General features: G+C 45.6%; 1 long non-coding RNA gene across 1 annotated transcript; it reads right to left on the bottom strand.

The window, feature by feature from the left end:
* Window positions 1-13,023: 13,023 nt before the first annotated feature.
* LOC139822874 (uncharacterized) lies at window positions 13,024-17,630 on the bottom strand. The gene is made up of 2 exons (XR_011734630.1): window positions 16,463-17,630; window positions 13,024-15,199 (listed from the first exon to the last, which is right to left on the bottom strand). It is a non-coding gene; the product is annotated as an uncharacterized lncRNA (long non-coding RNA).
* Window positions 17,631-19,225: the final 1,595 nt, after the last annotated feature.

Below are 19,225 nucleotides of genomic sequence, written 5' to 3'. Positions count from 1 at the left end.
TCGTGGCACTTTATCCCTCCGCATGCACCTCACTTCGGTGGACTCTGGGAGGCGGGCGTGAGGTCCACGAAGCACCACCTACGCCGCGTCCTGGGCGACCAGGTTCTGACCTACGAGGAACTCGCTACACTCTTGTGCCAGGTCGAAACATGCCTCAACTCACGTCCGCTGTGGCCTGCCAGTCCGGACCCTTCTGACCCAACGGCCTTGACTCCGGGCCATTTTCTGGTGGGGGGAACCGCTCACAAACCTCCCGGAAGAGGGTTCACATGCGATCACGCATCCGAAAACCCGCTGGCGACTAATCTCGGCGATGCGAGATCATTTCTGGCGCAGATGGTTCGGAGAATACCTGCACTAGATTCAGCAGGCCGGAAGGTGGAAGGATGCTAAGCTTAACTTCCGGGTCGGCGATCTGGCTCTCATCAAGAAGGAACTCTGACCGCCGTCAAAGTGGTTAATGGGAAGGGTAACCGTCGTGCACCCAGGCCCTGACGGGCATGTTCGCGTTGCTACGGTTCGCACGGCAACCACAGAGTTGACCCGGCCAATTACCAAATTGTGTCTATTGCCCGTCCACCCCGAGGGACCGTCTGAAGAAGACATAAGGTCGAACGTTTCGTAAACTTGGACAGTTGTGCTAATTTAATTGTACTTTCAGTTTTTGCCCTAATACCTTAATAGCCAGCCCGTCCCGTCAAAACGGAGTAACCGCGTTATATACAGGGTGTCCGAAAAATCGCCTACTCCACTTCGGGAGGTGATTCGGGACCCAAAAACAAGCAAAAAAGTTCATACAAACATAGGTCTGGAAATGAGCCGTTTCCGAGTTATAGCCACTTTTATGTTCAAAAATCGTAATTTAGAATCCGCTTGGCATCCCTCTTTCTTAATTATTTCTTAAATTAAAAATTTTTATTTTTTAATATTTTTAATTCTTTTAATTTTAATTTTTTTATTTTTTTTAATTTTTCAATATTTGTAAATACGATTACATTATTTTTAAAAGAAATCAGTTGTTTTCACAGCTATTTGAAATCAGTTGTTTTCCGGGCTATTCAAAATCAGTTGTTTTCACGGCTACTTGAAATCAGTTGTTTTCACGCCTATTCAAAATCAGTAAGTAAATCACGGCTTTTCAATAAGTTTCAAATTATTATTTAACAACACCTTACTTTTAGGTTAGGTATCTAATCTTTCCGTATTCATCAATGGATCGTTTAAGTTTTAATGAATTAGCTGATATTTAAAAATAAAAATTTTTAATTTAAGAAATAATTAAGAAAGAGGGATGTCAAGCGGATTCTAAATTACGATTTTTGAACATAAAAGTGGCTATAACTCGGAAACGGCTCATTTCTGGACCTATGTTTGTATGAATTTTTTTGCTTGTTTTTGGGTCCCGAAGTGGAGTAGGCGATTTTTTGGACACCCTGTATATACATGTATTTTGTTTTTCGTCGCTCGGACGAGGCGGGCGGCATGTTAGTGTCAGTATCGCGCGTAAAGATCAGCTGAGTTTTCTTCTCCGCCCTGCTCGACTCCGCCAAGCCGCGGGGGGGGGGGGAGGAGCGGAAAGGTGACTGAGCGCGAGTTTTCCGAAGAAAAAGGAGGGCAGTGTGTGTAACGGAACGACCACTAAAGCATCTACTTTTAGTATTACTTTCGTTATACCGCGTTTGGTTCGGCGTATACACTTGTTACGCGAGAAAGTGCATTGCGCTTGCTTTGCCCGCAATCCTTTTGTATGTGACAATTAATAAATGTGTTAACGTTATAAGAAAAGATTGATACAGTTCACTAGTCTCGTGTAAGGACCATAAGGCTTTCCTGCCTTAGCTGATAAGCGAACATTAGGAAATAATTTCTTAATTGGCTTAATTGTCTGGATTTTCTCAATATTTGAGATATCGGTCCATTTTTAATTCTATTATATTCTTCAGTCTTTTCTACTCCTATTTCATGTATAATTCTTTAAAATTCTGTTGATTAGACCAAACTTTATAAGGCTTCTATGTATGTACGGATTTTCCGAAACTTCAAACGTCTGTAACTCAAGAACTGATTAACCAAATTTTAAAAAATTATATGAAATAGGGGTAGAAAAGACTGAAGAATATAATAGAATTAAAAATAGATCGATATCTCAAATATTGAGAAAGCTACAGCGTGAAACACATTTTTCTGAAAAATAAAAACTTCCTTAAAACCCACACCGGTCGACAGATTTTAATAAAATTAGAGGGGAACATACTTTCTATGATACTCTATTTGTGTGTAAAATTTCAACCCGGTATCTAAAAAATTGTAAAAGTAGATGCGTGTACAAAAAATCCGTACACACACACACACACACGCGCGCGCGCACGCACACGCGCACACGCACACACACACACGCACGCGCACACACACACACGCACACGCACGCACACACACACACACACACACACACACACACACACACACACACACACACACACACATACTTCCGAACATCTTCTACTAATATGATTTCTCGACATTTTAGAACATTCTAAACCTATTTCTATCAAAATTTAGAAAAAAATTTTTTACCATCACAAAGCTTTCTCTATGAGGAAGCAATATTAGCCATTTCGTACAACGAAACCCAATGATTTTAAAAAATCAACGTTCGGCGCAGTGAGTTTCTTCTTTGGCGATCGGATTGCAGTCTAACGGTGATCTCCTCTCCGCAAAAATCAATCAATCGACCGTCCTGATCCACGACGCGAAGCGTCAAGTCCGAAATGCTCCGTACGATGATTGGAAGGTAAATGATCTGTGTGCCGGCGTTTCCGATATCTTATATTCTGGAGGCACACATGAAAACTTGTGTATCGTGTGCACGTACTTGTCATTGCTGTACGCACCCGCGGTCACGTTGCACTTTATGCGAATGATGTTTACGTCGATGATATTTGTCGGAATATCCGATTCGTGCCATTGTCGCGACTCCAGCACGCGATTCGCTAAAAATCCCAGCAGCGATCCAATGTTATTCGGTTTGGTGCACGGTCGTATACACAGGTCTAGAAACAAAGGTGGTGGGGATGGTTCGCTTAAGCGGGGAACACAGACTTTTGCATAACGCATAATACGTAAGCATAAGAAAATTGATTGGTTCATACACATGTGCATAAAGAAATAGACCTATCAATTTTTTTATGTTACGCTTTATGCGTTGTGCAGAAGTGTGTGCTCCCCGCTTTAGCGTGTGAGAATTTATTTAGCTTGTGGCCACAAGGGCTGCGCTGCGAGTTATGGTCCTGGTTCGGATAGCGCAACCGCCCTGCGCATGAAATCCTAACCTATATATATATATATATATATATATATATATATATATATATAAACAAAATAATAAATTTCTTTCACCAGTATAGAATAACAATTAAAGTAATCTTTTAAATCGACCTCTATATATATATAGGTTATATAATTAATTTATTGCTTATTGTGTGCCTTACGGCTTTACAAGGCGTTTTTAAGGAACGTACCCAAACCTTTACAATTATTCCCCTTCAATACCTGGCCATTGGGCGGCTCACATGCTTGCTAGTACCCACTCTCCCTCTCCCTTAATGCTCCCCCGGCTTTCTCTTCCGCGACTTCCTTTCTTTCTCTTCTTATTTCCTCCGTGATTCCTTGCCCTATCTCTCCTGGTTCCTTAATTCCTTCTTAATTCCTTAAATCCTCCTTAAATCCTACTCCATCTACCTCCCTCCTCCTCCCATTTCACTTTCCTCCCGTTTATTTATAACCTTCTGTTTGTTATAACTGCTGACCTTCCTTTCATTCTTTCTTCCCTTGCTTTTTTCACCAGCTTATGCCTATAGGCTCTCTCCTCCATCGTTAGTTCTTCGTCGACTCCTACTTTCCATCTTCTCCATATCTCCTTGCTCTTTCCCATTATTCCTTCCTTATCTTCTTCCTCTTCTAGCTCCACAAACATTACCTCCTTCCCGTCCACACCGTCACCTCCATTACTCTTCTTATCGGGATTATTTTCCCCATCGCCCTTTCCATAATTGACTCTACCAGCTCCCACCTTTTCTTTGGTCCTTCTCCTATCACTCTCCTCCAAATGAGACTCCTTTTCCTCTTCTCGGTTCTCCCTTTTCTTTTTTTCCTCTTTTCGTTCCGCCTCTCTTTCTTTTTTTTCTCTTCTTCTTACTTCCTCTTCTCTCTCCTCCGCCATTCGCCACAACCTACTCCTCTCTACGGCGTGTTCCTTCGCCTTGTCACTTTCCTCCGTCCCTTTTTTGTTTTTCCTAACCTCGCTTTTTCCTCTGCTACCTCCATCCTCATCAAAACTCATCGTTCTTCTCTCTGCTTCATTCTCTACTTATTTCTTCCTTCTCTTCATCTCTTCTTCTCCCCGTCTAACCTCCGCTTCCTCCTCACTTGCCACTTCCTCCCACCTATCTCTTCTCCATCCTTTTACGCTCCATCCTTCTTCACTGCTCTCTTCTCTGTCCTTTTCTAACCTCTCCTCCATCTCCGTTCCTCTTCTATTCTTCTCTACCTTCTCTGTCTCCCTCTCTTTCTATCTCCACCCGCCGCTCTCATCCACTTCTTTCCTCTTCCACTCTCTTCGTCCTCCACTCTCCTTGATCTGCATCAATTCCGCTTGCCTCTTCTCTATCCTTTCCAATTGTGTTCTTAGCTCCTTCATTTCCTTCCTGATTTCTTTTCTTTCTCACCTTATTTCCTCCCTAATTCCTAGCCCCTTCTTTCTTATCTCCTTTACAATTTCCTTAGTTTACTCAGCCTGCTCCATCCTCTGTCCTACTCTTGGCGTCCTCTCCTTTCCTGTCGCTATATTAAATAGGGCCTTATGTTATTGCTGTCTTTATCCTCCTCCTCTCCTCCCCTGACCAAACCTTGCAACCGCATGCGCCGTGTCGACCAACAGACGGTGACAGTGACGGCGGTGCCACACACAGCGGCGCCGAACGAGAGGGACGACCCGAACGAGGAGTATTTGAGCCCATCCTCTGGAGAGGAGACCCCATGGGACGAGGGGAACGTCCCCGAAGTAGAGTAGACCACAGCGAGCGTTCCGAGGACGGATGTTTATAGGGAGCCCAAGCCCCACTTGTATATTGTTCTTTGATTTTAATTTTAGTTGACCAGAGAGTCTTTAGTTCACGTTTAGATCCGTCCGGCGCAATAACAGATATATATATATATATATATATATATATATATATATATATATATATAGCTCCTTCATTATACATTATATCAATATATATATATATATTGTCACGGCTTTTTGCACTCCCGGAGCGGTCCGGGGCGTGTGCCGGATCAAAAGGGGACAAGGAGAGAAAAGTGATAGGCGATAGGCCTCTCCGGTGATTCTCCTGCACCTCTGACACTCCGCGAAACGAGCTTAAGGTTGGGCGCCAGACGCGTGAGTTCGCGTCCGCGAAATCGCTAAGAACCAAAAGAGAGACGCAAAACGAACGAAGTCGGTGTGCGAGGGAATTGCTAGCTCGACCTAAGAGCAGGGCGGGATTAATTAAGGGCAGCGCGATATCCGGCGGGGTGACACATAAATCATAACTTCAATCGGCTAAATAAAGAGTAACATTTATTGTATAATCGATTTAGAGAAAATAATAATGGCCAATTTGGCTTTCATTAATAAAGCAAGTAGATGGTTGATAACGTAGCGTCAAATTTGAATAACACAGAAAGGATAACGCGGACGCCAGAAAAGCACGGAAAATTACACAGATTTAATAAGCGCGCGGAAGGCGCCGGTATTACGCAGGATAATACTAACAGAAACTAAATTCACGAACGAATGATATGAAAAGAAAACTAACTTCCCGAAGGCTTCAAGTTAATAGGGCCGGCGACATCGGCAAAACATAATCGGAGTAACGTGAAATAATATTGCGTGAGCTGGCACGACAGGATAGCGCGTCCCGCTCGGAGCGCGTGAACGCAAGGGCCCAAGGCCGTGCAGAGATTTTGTCGCTAACAATCTTAATCTAACGCAAGGAATAATCTTAGTCTACCGCGAATAATAATCTTAATCTAGTGTGAATAATATTCTTAACCTAAGGCGAATAATCTTCTTAATATAACGCGAATAATATCTGGACGTAACTAGTCAGTCGGGGTGACCCGTATAGTACCGTCATTTATAACGCGAATAACGTTCCAACGCCAGGAGTCAATCGGCGCGAACAATATTCTCACGCAAATAATATGTTGACGCGGACGATATTCTCACGCAGTTATTATCCTACGTACGTGCTCGAAAGCAAGACTCAGGCGCGAACAATACGGCAAGGCCGGTAATATCAGAACGCAATCACGGGAATAATGTCTCGGCACCACCGATACCGCGTAGGTAATCTAAGTGTCCGGACGCGAATCGCGAACGACGTAATTACCAGCGCGAACAACCGTCTGACGCAATTAATGCCGCGATTAATATTCGGCCGGGTGGATTACTACGCACAACGAGACACGCGGACGTGAACGCGAAGGGCGTGAGAAATGGCGTACTCGCGATATCGAACGTCGTCATCAGCGCGCTTACCGCGATCTCCAGGAGTCGTAGATTTCGGTCGCGATCCCACGGCCACGAGATCAGTCCGGGGCCCCTCGCTTTCGCTATCGATCGCCAAATACGCCTTGTCGGCGAGTACGTAATTATCGCGAATATTCCCGAGCGAGAGCGCTACCCGGGGAGCGGTGTCGTGGCTTTACATGATTATGTTACGCGAGGCAACCTCACCGTAAGTCGATTCTCTCCCGAGGATCCTCGCCGTCGTCCCTAGGGTAGGAAGAATACAGCCCGAAATCTTATGCGCCTCAAAAGGGCGACTCCGGTCGCAAGACCGAGCACAACGGTTCGCAGTTACGTGCGTCGGCGATCGAGAACGGCTCAAGAATACTCCCGAAATTTCGCTCGATGGCGGAATCGATAGCGTACCTCACCCCGGGCGTACGCGGCCCCGCGACGCTATCGCGCGGACCAATAGGGGATGAGCTCGCAGGCTCGCGGTGTCTCCTCGCACAGGGCCGTTAGTCACGGCTTTTCGCAGGGCGCTCGACGACACTTCGTTCGCGCGGTGATTTTCCGGGATTCTTCCCGGCAGCGGACGGGACGTGATTGCCTCCGTGTTTCTCCTCTTCGGTCCGGGGATGGTGGCCATCCATCCCGGAATCCGGTCAGTAGCGTAAGGAGGGTAAGTGAGCTGATTTTTGCCCCGGCGTCCCGGGGCCCTGCCTGTACGGATCCGCCCGTCGCTAGGTCACGCGCCGCGCGCGTATCCTCTCGCGCTCCCCTGCGCTCGGCGGCCCGCGAGCATCATCGAAATTGGCTTGCCGTCGTCTGATTTTTCGCCTCTGTCCTTGTCGTCGACTCCGTTTTTCCGTGATTCTCAGCATCGTCTCAGGAACTCCGGTTTTCGGCTCGGTGAGGCGCCGCGAAAAATGATACAAAAATAAAAAGAAGGGATTAACATAACGCAACGCGATTAGAATAGGCCCCCTGGAGATCTCGCAGCGATTCATTGAACCGTCCTCGGGCATAAAAGGTCGCGAAACCTGCGCCTTGTGACGGCGGCGGGGCGCTGCAACGGTGCAGCGAAACTGCCACGTCACAATATATATATTGTTACGCCCGCTCGCCCGTGCCGAGACGTTCGTTCTCGTGGGCTGAAATTGGCTTCGCTCCGCAGAAGTTTCAAGCCGAAGCGCGTCTCTTGACAACGGGGACGCATAGAATTATTGATTTATTACCGCCTGTCAGATTGATCTGGTGACTCGAATCGTTCGGTCCGGTTTCCCAGAACTTTCTTGTATTCCGTTCTGAGTTTAAATAAACCCGAGTTCCTTTTTGTATAACGAGAGTGGTTATTTCTGCGATCCCGGAAGTACGCGGACGCGTTCGTGAGTGCGCGCGACACGAATAGCGAACGGAGCGTAACACTTTTTGGGGGCTCGTCCGGGATCGCGCGTGTGAGTGTGTGTGCCATGACGACGCTAGTTGCGACGAGAAAGAGACGCCTGGTGGACTCTTCGGAGCCTGCGACGGAGTCGGCAGCTTCAGAGACGGCAGCTCTCCAAGCTGTGCTACAGGAGATGCGGCAAATGCGCGAGGAGCAGGCGCAACGTGATGAGGAACTCGCCGCAATGCTTCGCCGGCACGATGAGGAGCTCCAATTTTTACGGGGAGACCGGTTGCCTTCTCAGGAAACACAGCTAAGTTCTTCCAATATTAGAGCGAATCGCGGTCCGGAAGTAGAAGCCGTTGGTGTGGGAAACGGCGCGCGCAGTGAAATCGGATATAAACTTAAACCTGACACGTTTGACGGTGTGGTTCCGTTACGAGAGTTTTTCTCGCAATTTAATTTAATCGCACGCGCGAATCAATGGGACGATGCGATCAAAACCGTAGCTTTAGCGTCGTGCTTAAGGGGAAAAGCGCGTTCTGTCCTAGAATCGGTAGAAAATTTAGAGAATTTGGGTTACGAAGAACTAAAGTCCAAATTAGAACTACGTTTCGGTGAGGGGCAACTTTCGCAAAATTATTATACTCAGTTTACGAACAGAAGGCAAAGATTCGGGGAAGATTTAGCTACTTTCGGTCACGAATTGGAAAGGCTCTCTCGATTAGCTTATCCTGAGTGTCCCTACGCGGTTCGAGACAAGATCGCGTGCGCTCAATTTGTTTCTTCCCTTTCGGACGGATTTGTTAGAAGGACTCTTCAGCTAGAAGGGATTACCTCGCTGAAGTTGGCCATAGAGAGGGCAAAGGCCGTCAAAATTATACAGGGAGGAAATTTTGAAAGAAGGAGGGATTTTGAGAAGCGATTTGAGAAGGGGAAGGATAGGGGCGTGAAGAGTAATGAAAAGGGGGACGGAGATGAAAAAGTCGAAGAAAGAGGAAAGAAAGGTTATGGTTATGAGCGGAGGGATTGGAATAGAACAAAGGAGTGTTGGAATTGTGGAAAGGAGGGACATTTCCGGTTTGAGTGTCCTGAGAACAAGGGAAACTCGGTTTAGTTGCTCTCGGCGGGGGAAGAACAACTGAAGTGGGCATTACCCCGAGTGTTAATTGTTCTAATTGTTCTCAAACTTTTTCTGTTAATCGAATAAAGTCAAGTTCAAATTATTTTAGTTATAAGGGGATGTTGGATGGTAACGAGTGTTGTTTCAAGATAGATACGGGTTCGGATGTTTCGATTCTTAGTAGAAGAATGCTTAGAGAGAGCAAGCACATCATTCAGATTACGGACAATTCTCTTAGATATCCCACTGGAGAGGTAGTTCCCATCGAATTTAAGGTCATGGCAAAAGTTCTCTTGGGAAAATATTTCGTGGAAATTCCTATGTATGTAATAGACATGGATGATGATTGTTTATTAGGTGTAGATTTCTTAAGGAAGATAAATTTAGAAAATGTTTTTGAATTTGCTTTCATTTCTTCGGAATCCGATAAAGAAAAGGTTTTGAGTTGTTCTCGAATTCAAGTTTCTTCCGAAAGAGCTCCATTCTTGAAAGAACTCTATACTAATAATTCCTTAAATTTAAATAAGGCTCAGAAAGAAATTTTTACGGATTTCTTAGAGGAGTATCAGGATGTATTTTCCGAGGAGATTGTTGCTGGTAATTGTGGAGTCGTCGAACATGTCATCAATTTAGAAGATTCTTCTCCCATTAAGCAGGTTCCTCGTCGAATTCCCTTACGAATGCGAGGGGAAGTAGAAAAGATTATTGAGGAAATGAGAAAGCAAGGGGTCATAGAAGAGTCACAAAGTCCGTGGGTTTCTCCTGCTGTTTTGGTAAGAAAAAAAGATGGAACGTTGAGATTTTGCGTCGATTATAGAATGGTAAATGCAATAACTAAAAAAGATTCGTTTCCCTTGCCTAAAATAGATGACATTTTCGATCAGCTTTCGGGAAACTTTTGGTTTTGCACTCTGGATCTTAAAAGTGGTTATTGGCAGGTAAAGATTCGTCCTGAGGATAGGGAAAAGACTGCCTTTTCTATTGGACGTGGATTATGGCAATTCACTGTAATGCCTTTTGGGCTGTGTAACGCTCCTGCTACCTTTGAGCGTTTAATGGGAAAAGTATTGCGAGGATTATTATATAAAATTTGTTTGGTTTATTTGGACGATGTAATAATTTTCGGTAAAAATTTTAATGAAATGCTAGAGAATTTAAAGAACGTGCTCTCACGGTTACGTTCTGTTAATCTTAAAGTAAACCCTAAAAAGTGTATTCTCTTTGCAAAGGAAGTAAAATATTTGGGACATATAGTCTCTTCAGGAGGTGTTACTACAGATCCGGAAAAGATCTCTGCTGTGAAGGATTGGCCGATTCCACATAACAAGAAGCAGCTTCGAAGTTTCCTAGGGTTTTGCTCATATTATCGGAAATTTGTAAAAGGATTTTCTTCTTTAGCCAAACCTTTATATGCTCTAACAGAAAATCAGGTTAAATTTTCTTGGGACGAGAAGTGTCAAAGTGCATTTTTAGAGTTGAAACGAGTGTTATCTTCTTCTCCAATGTTATCCTTCCCGAGTGGGGAGGGAGAATTTATTTTGGACACTGACGCTTCGAATATTGGAATTGGCGCAGTCCTTTCACAAAAGCAAGAGGGAGTAGAAAAAGTCATTGCTTATTTCAGTCGTGTACTTAGTAAGTCTGAAAGGAATTATTGCGTTACTCGTCGAGAACTCTTGGCGATAGTCGATTCTATTAAATTTTTCCGGCATTATCTTCTAGGGCGGAAGTTCTTGATCCGTACGGATCATGTTTCTCTTAGGTGGTTGATGTCCTTTAAAGATTTAGAAGGGCAATTGGCGCGTTGGCTGGAAAGACTCCAGCAATATGAGTTCGAGATTATTCATCGCAAAGGTTTAATTCACAAGAATGCCGATGGGCTTTCTAGACGACAATGTGAATCATTTGGTTGCGAATATTGTGTCAAAGTGGAGAGAAGGCAGATTGAAGAATCAAGAAAATCAGTCGCTCGTATTATTCTCATAGGAGAAACTCTTCAAGATTGGCGCAAGGAGCAATTAGAGGACGTTAGTATTGCTTTTATTTACCGCGGGAAGGAAACGGGAGTACGTCCGTCTCGTTTTGAAATACCCGCTGGAAATGTCTCCGCCCGAATATATTGGTCTTATTGGGATGCTTTGAGTTTAAAGGATGGGGTTCTTTATAAGAGATGGGAAGCACCGAATCTTAAGTCAAGTATTTTTCAGCTTATTGTTCCTCGAAACCGTGTTAACCAGATTCTAGAAGAAGCGCATGATTCTTTTTCTGGAGGACACTTTGGAGTCAATAAAACTCTTGAAAAAATCCGAAAGCGGTTTTATTGGGCTACCTGTAAACAAGATGTGGAGGAATGGTGCAAAACTTGCAAAGTTTGTGTGTCAAAAAAAGGCCCTTTGGGGAAGGGAAAGTCTCCATTACAAATTTATAATGTTGGGGCCCCATTTGAAAGATTACAAATGGACATACTTGGCCCTCTTCCTATTACTACTTCCGGAAATAGATATCTCCTCGTCATTGTTGACTGTTTCACCAAATGGGTAGAAGTTTTTCCTCTCAGGAATATTAGGGCAAGTACAGTGGCAGAAGTCTTCGTTAATCAAGTCATTTCTAGACACGGGGTCCCTTTAGAAGTCCATACAGATCAGGGGAGGAATTTTGAGTCCAAACTTTTCGCGGAATTGATGAATCTCCTTGGAATTCGGAAAACGAGAACAACTGCTCTACATCCGCAATCGGATGGACAAGTCGAGCGGCAACATCAGACTATTATTAATTATTTGGCGAAGTATATTTCTAAAAATCAGAAAGATTGGGATCGCTGGGTCCCTATGTTTTTATTGGCTTACAGATCTTCTAAACACGAGACTACTGGAGTAACTCCCGCCGAGCTGTGTTTTGCCCGAGATCTTAGGTTGCCGTTAGATCTGCTTTTAGGAAGTCCTCCGAGGGGAGGATCTCAGTCAATGGAAAGTTTTATTGGGAATTTGAAAGAGAAGTTGGACAAGATCCATTCCAACGTTAGGGAACGTATGGATATAAAGTCTTCACGAGCAAAGTCTTGGTATGATCGAAAGGCCAGGCAAACTCTTTTTCAAGAAGGGGAGAAAGTTTGGTTTTATAATCCTCGTAGGATGAAAGGTAGAGCCCCTAAATTGCAGAGCAATTGGGAAGGACCTTTCTTAATAGTGAAAAAGTTAAATGATGTGGTCTATTGTATTCAAAGATCTGTGAGACATAAGAAGAAAATTGTGCATGCGGATAGGTTGGCTTCTTTTTCCGAAAGACATTAGAGTTTGATAGGGATATTATGGACTAGGTTGGGTGTAATAATTTGCGGGGAAGGTTAATTACGGTAGAAATTAAGATTGTTGTGTTGCATTGTTTACTGCGCGTGTTATTTTGTTCTTAGATATTTACGGAAGCCGAAGCGGTCGTAACTCCTCACCGAGTTGGACATCTTGGGAGCTGGCTTGTTGCCGAACCTAATACCGGCGAAGGATAAGACTGCCTCTTTCACGGTTGTTTGATCCGTGGTTTTTCCGTGAGACATAGGGCAAATGCCGAGGCAGGGACTTGGGGAGTCTTTCGAGACGTTGGGTCCACGGTAAGCTTCCCCCCCCTTGTCCGAAGATTTAGAAGAGGAGCAGCGACATCTCCGACGACTTCGGGAGCTGAGAGGAAGAGGCCTGTGTTGGGAGGCGAGATCTCCTGCGAGGGAATTGATGAGGGGTCGCCCTGGAGTCGGCAGGGGGGAGAGAGTATCTTCTTCCGGAAAATGTCGATTGGGGACTCGCTCCATGAGGAAGAGGACATGATCCTGGACTCGAGAAGAGGACGGTGCCCGGTAACCTGTGGCAGCAGCCCAGGGTAGGGCAGGGGGCCGTCCCGGTACCCTGGAATCGTACAGAAAAGTTCGTCAGGAAACTGCCCCTCCGGATTGTCGGGACGACAATCTGAAGAGGGGGGGCAGTGTTACGCCCGCTCGCCCGTGCCGAGACGTTCGTTCTCGTGGGCTGAAATTGGCTTCGCTCCGCAGAAGTTTCAAGCCGAAGCGCGTCTCTTGACAACGGGGACGCATAGAATTATTGATTTATTACCGCCTGTCAGATTGATCTGGTGACTCGAATCGTTCGGTCCGGTTTCCCAGAACTTTCTTGTATTCCGTTCTGAGTTTAAATAAACCCGAGTTCCTTTTTGTATAACGAGAGTGGTTATTTCTGCGATCCCGGAAGTACGCGGACGCGTTCGTGAGTGCGCGCGACACGAATAGCGAACGGAGCGTAACAATATATATAAAGTAGTTTATGCGACAGCGGTCGCCGAGCTGCGGCTCATTTAGCTCTTAAGTTGTTCCTTTTCTTACAGATCCACATTGTTTTGTTTCATTCTATGGCACAAAGGTGCCCGGTCCGACTGGGAATATTATTCATGAATTGCGCGTGGATCGCGGTACCGCGCAGGTTAATGCGGCAGTCGAGCCACACACAATCTTCAGACCAGGGATGACCAGACCCGAATTTGCGCGATTCGCGACGTCCATCGAACCGGGCCATGACCTAGAGCCGCGAAGGCACGAAATGCCAAACCACGCGGAGCGTGCGAGTTGAGAACCACCTGTGCCGACTCGCGAGGTCCCCAAATAGGGGTACATGCAAAGAGCGCCGCGATCCGACCACAGGGGTACGAGATAGCGAACCACGGTCATCAGGTGCCACTATCGTGCATGGCGCGCGAATAAAAACCACCTGTGCCGACTCGGGAGGTCCCCAAACAGGGGCACACGCGAAGAGCTCCGCGATCCGATCACAGGGGCCCGAGATAACGAACCACGGTCATCAGGTGCCACTATCGTGCATGTCGCGCGAATAAAGACCACCTGTGCCGACTCGGGAGGTCCCCAAGCAGGGGCACACGCGAAGAGCGCCGCAATCCGATCACCAGGGGACGAAATAGCGAACCAGGCGTCATCCACGAGGAAAGCCACATGGTGCCTCGAAAGTGAAACCTGGTACACCCGAGGAACAGGTCGCCGTCGAAATCCGACCACCCGGACGCAAGTTACGGGGACGGTCCGCGAAGTCGAGACCCGGACGTCGGCTGCGAGAACCGAGTCCGGAATATCGGTGTTAGGGACCGTGGGAACGAGCACCGGGGGTCGCCGTCAATGGCGGGTGTCGCGAAAACGACCTAGACGTCTTCTGCGGGAAGTCGATGCGGGGGCTTCTATAGGGACGTAAGAGAGGACGTGCGCACGGGTCGGCGACGTCCAAAGTCGAAGATTGAGAGTGGTGGAAAACCACTATCCGGGAGCCGATTAAGCGTGTCGCAAATAGGGTACCGCAAGTGGAAATTTCCACCGCGAACATCTGGCACGGCCAGGAGAAGTCAACACCTATTGTAACGGCGTAGCGGCGAACATCTGGCACGGCCAGAAGTCGTAAACACCCACTGTTAACGCGGAGAGTGGAAAAGTACTGCGGAGAGAAAGCGGCCGAGACCCCATGGTGGGGGTAAACTATCAGAGGTAGGGAGCCCGAAAGAGGAATATTCCTCGAGGCAGTCTCTCGTGGGCGCTCGTAGGTAACACCCGTCTCGCGCGTATATCTCGGCGTGTCGCAGTAATTATCGCGATTACATATCGAATAACGAATTTCGATTACCACGGCTGCGGTCCACTTGACGCTTACAAATGCTTTGAAGCATTTTTCTTCTCCTTCTTTCTTCATTGAAAGAAAAGAGAAGAGGAGAATGCTTCGAAGCATTTGTAGCGTCAAATGGACCGCAGCCCACAGCGTCCGGAACAAACGGGAACGCCCGCACAACGCGTTACTAGTCGTCGATACGAAAGACGAACGGTCCTTGCGTACCGAAAACGGAAACTTCGCACTTTGCGAGACGTGCGACCGCCATCTTGTGCGGGAACAACAATTGTGAACAACCATCTATGTGAAACGATAGTATTGAATAAATGGAAGAATCATTTGTGAAAATATATACGAAGTTATCGATTACTTACCTTCTACTTACCTGATCAAGCGGAGTGGTCAGCCATCTTGCGAAGGAGTCCATCCGGGTCAAAGATTATCATCGGTGCTGCACCGGAGGAAGCCATAGATGAGGCACCCGTGGCGGAAACCTGAAAAAAAGCAGTATTAAATAAGTTAATTTACCACTGTTACGTACGGAAATTTTATATTTCCGACGACGCACGTTAAAAGTTTTGAACGCTTAGACGACGTACGCTAGGCTCAGAATTCCGAGGAAACGGCCGGGTTAGTGTAAATGTTTAGATTATCTTATCGGAGTCCGTTGAAGGGCTGGGGGCCAGATGGGCCCAAAACTACGCTTCTAGAATGTTCTAGAAGCTTCTAGAATACCTCCCCCCTTAAGACGCGTAGGAAAAAGGCGGGAATCTCGCGCGGGAGATTCCGGTCTTTTTCGGGTATAAATAGGGCGGAAAAACGCCGCGGAAAGCAGATAAGTTTTAACTTCGGTCTTGACTAGACGTAATTCTCAGACTCTCTCTTAACCTTATTCGATTTCCTACGTTCCGCTATACGCTAAGTTCGAGCATTCGCGCTCAATTCTGGGACTTAGTCCCTACACTCTCATACCTTATAAGACCGCGCTTCACGCACAAGTTGTATTAAGATTTCTAGAATAAAGGTAAGATAAATTTAAAAAGGAACAAGTGTAAAAATCTGGAATCTCATTTCGTATTTTTAATCAATAAATCGATCACTTCTAAGATTCGACTCGCAGTTGTCGCTGACAAAGCGTGGCGATCTGTGCTGGGGCGCTGACGAAGAGTGTGGCGATCCAGTACTTTCGCTGCCGAAAGCGTGGCGGTTACGGGGTTGATTCTTGGGAGTCGTAATAATTTCGATAAATTCCCGAAAGTGAATTTGACCTCTACGCTGACGATCTGAGCGCTGACGAAGAGTGTGGCGAGCAGAGGGTGTGGCGGATTGGTTTTAGAGCGCTGCCGAAGAGTGTGGCGAGCTTAAAATTCATTTTCGTGAACGCGGCTGAATGACGAAGAAAGAAGGTAGGCGCGTTCGAATTAAACGAATCAGATTCCAGATCAAACAAGCAGTCATTTCTAATCAAGATCCTCTCCCCTTCCTCCAACAATTGCAACAACTAGAAAACGCACCTCCCTTTAAACCCATTCTTGTCGATTTCGACGTTGATTATCCTAATTATAACCAAATAAATAAAGCTGATCCTCGTTACCATACGTACAAACTCAGATATCTTTTCGGTCCCGAATAATAAATATAATAATAATATCCTTCACACGACTTGTCCAAATCCCTGGTAAATTGCTTAAATGCATTGACCAAAAAACGGACGAACAATAACAGTCAGAACGTGACACCACACTCCTTATACTTACCCGTTGAGAACGGTGGTCGGCCATCTTGCGTACGCGGTGATCCTGGTCGGCGGTTAGCAGCGGTGATCCATGGGTCGGCGACGGAGATGAGGCACCCGTAGTGAAAACCTGAAAATAAGGAGAATTATTAAGTTAATTTACCACGATACTGTAACTTACCCGATCAAGCGGTGGTCAGCCATCTTGGTCCCACGTTGGGGTAGGCTGGTGATTGATATCGGTGATCCGAAAGGAGGCGATGCAGATGAGGCACCCGTGGCGGGAATCTAAAAGAAAGAAGGATTAAGTAGTTAGTTGACACGTTCTTACCTGATCAAGCGGTGGTCACCCATCATTGTCCCTGGTTGACTTTGGTGAACGATAACCAGCGGTGCTCCGAGAACAGGCGATGGTGATGAGGCACCCGTGGCGGGATTCAAAAAATTATATTGTTTAAACAAATTGGTTAACCATATCGTCGTTAACGTCACAGATACTTACCTTCTCGGTAGAAATAGGCTAAACCGAGTGGCGACCGATGACTTAGAGGACAAAATAGCGTGTCTCGTAGCCCGATTATGTATCGTCCGGTTACAACCTAACCTATCCACTCATTCGCGCTTGTTTCTCCGTTTTCTCTCTGCTGCTCTATTTTGACTACTTTATCATTTACTTCCGTCTAAATATCCCTCCACGTCTCTCCTCCTTCTCATTCTCAATCTTTCTCGTTCAACTGCTTTTCAATCTCCTCTATTTTGGCTTCTTCTACCGTCCGCCGTGCGCTCTCGATATCGTCGTGGCAGTCGTCTGTCCCTCTTCGCCGGCCCCCAGTGCCGCACCCCGACGCAACGCAGTGGTGCCAACCCACTTTTTTGGAGGGGCCAGCACCCCGCGCCGGCCGGAGCCCGTCACCAGCGCCGCCACGACCCTCGCTTTAGCGCCATCTCGCCTCACCACTCACATGTGTGCTTGTGCCTCGCAGTTCCGGTCCCCCTCCCTGATACTCCTCCCTTCTCTCTTGCCTTCTCCTCCGGTCCTGCCTCGCTCCGACTTAACCTCATTTTTGCACGTCTTCTCCATCCTGTCTAACTCCGATTCTCTCACGCCTCCGGTTCCTCCTCCATGTGCTCGCCTTCCTTTGACCTTCTTTTATGCTTCTCTTCCATTTCTCCACCTTCCTCGTTTCTTACTCCGCTGTTCCATCCCTAATTCCTCTCTCTCTTTTCGGAGCAGCCACCCGCTTTTCTTGCTCAACCGGAAGTCCATATATAGGTTATATATATATATATATATATAACCTATATATGGACTTCCGGTTATATATATATATATATATATATATATATATATATATATATATATTGTTACACCGTGCTGTACCTGTACGCCCGTGCCGTGCGCTCACGCGGGTCGCCCCGTTTCAGAAGTTGCGAATCGCCCTTGACGACAGCTGTGCTTGTTTACTTACGGTGACTGTCGAATTATGCTCCGGGTTTCCGTCACGTTCGGACGTGTTAACCCGAGCTCTGTGTACAAACAGAACATTATTAAACGAGTTCCTTTTATACAAATAACGAGCCTTATTCATTGAGCGAGTGCCGGAGTGCGCGACGCGAGTGAGTGCAAGTGTGAGAGAGTGGCATACGCCTGGCGAGCGTAACAATATATATATACCCAGATAGCCAAGCGTTCCTTGGTATAAGAAAGGAAATAGTGTTTGGCATAAGTTTCCCTTCAGTTGTCATATTGCTGTCACCAGACAACAGTAATTTCGTTTAGAGCAACTTAAAAGCATTATGCAGACAACGATTACCTTACGCAAACAAGCGGAAAGCTCGTAGCATACTTATTGCCATAAAAGTTGCCACAATCTGTTGGCAACCGTTTTGGTGGCAATAAAAGTCGGCAATTCAATAAGCAAAATCGGAAGCCGCTTTCCTCAATATTAAAGGCAACTTAAGCGGAGCAGTTTTAAGCAAATTGACAGCAACTTACGGGCAACTTGCTATCTGGGTATATATGTATGTATGTATGTATGTATGTATGTATGATATATATACAAGACCGTGTGTATGATATATCTATATGTATGGATATTTCCGGAAAAATAGAGTAAGAAATAAAACAAAAATTAATATGTCTATTATACGTTGCATAAATGAATAATTTAATTATTATAAATATTGAAAGAAATCTAAAATTTTGTTAATCGAAACAGCGCTGATAAGCATGTACGATTTTTATTCAAAAGGGGGAAGAAGGTAAAACATAACATTGAAAATCATAAATAAAAATTTTATTGATTCGTCAATTTGGACAATTTTTTTCACAACAAATTTCTTTGCGATTTTAAGATTTTCCTGGTGGGCATTTTGCCTCATTCTTAGCCGTATGTAATATATTATTGAATATGACACAATGTCTGAAACGTGCTCTTTGCAAAAAAAGTAAATTTAAAAATAGACATAACTTCATCTAACGTGCAATCAAAAACATCGCGACGGGATGCATATTTAGCAAAACATGCCTCTACGTGACGAATTAAGTTGATAAAACTCAAATTTGCGTGAATCAGTCTTCCTCTTGATTTTAGATCAACCAAATGCGACACTGAAGATGCACTAGAAGAGTCTGATTTTATCGCTTCTTGACAAGTAATGCATTTTTTGTGAATTTTCAATACTTGTTTACATAGGTAACCTGTGAATCCCATATAAATATGTAAAGGAGTATGTCGCATGTCCGGATGACATGCAACGAGAGGAAATGTTCTAGTCCACGATA

This window comes from Temnothorax longispinosus, chromosome 12 (genome assembly GCF_030848805.1).
Source record: "Temnothorax longispinosus isolate EJ_2023e chromosome 12, Tlon_JGU_v1, whole genome shotgun sequence".
NCBI lineage: Eukaryota > Metazoa > Arthropoda > Insecta > Hymenoptera > Formicidae > Temnothorax > Temnothorax longispinosus.
This window is presented reverse-complemented; position numbering and strand designations above follow the sequence as displayed.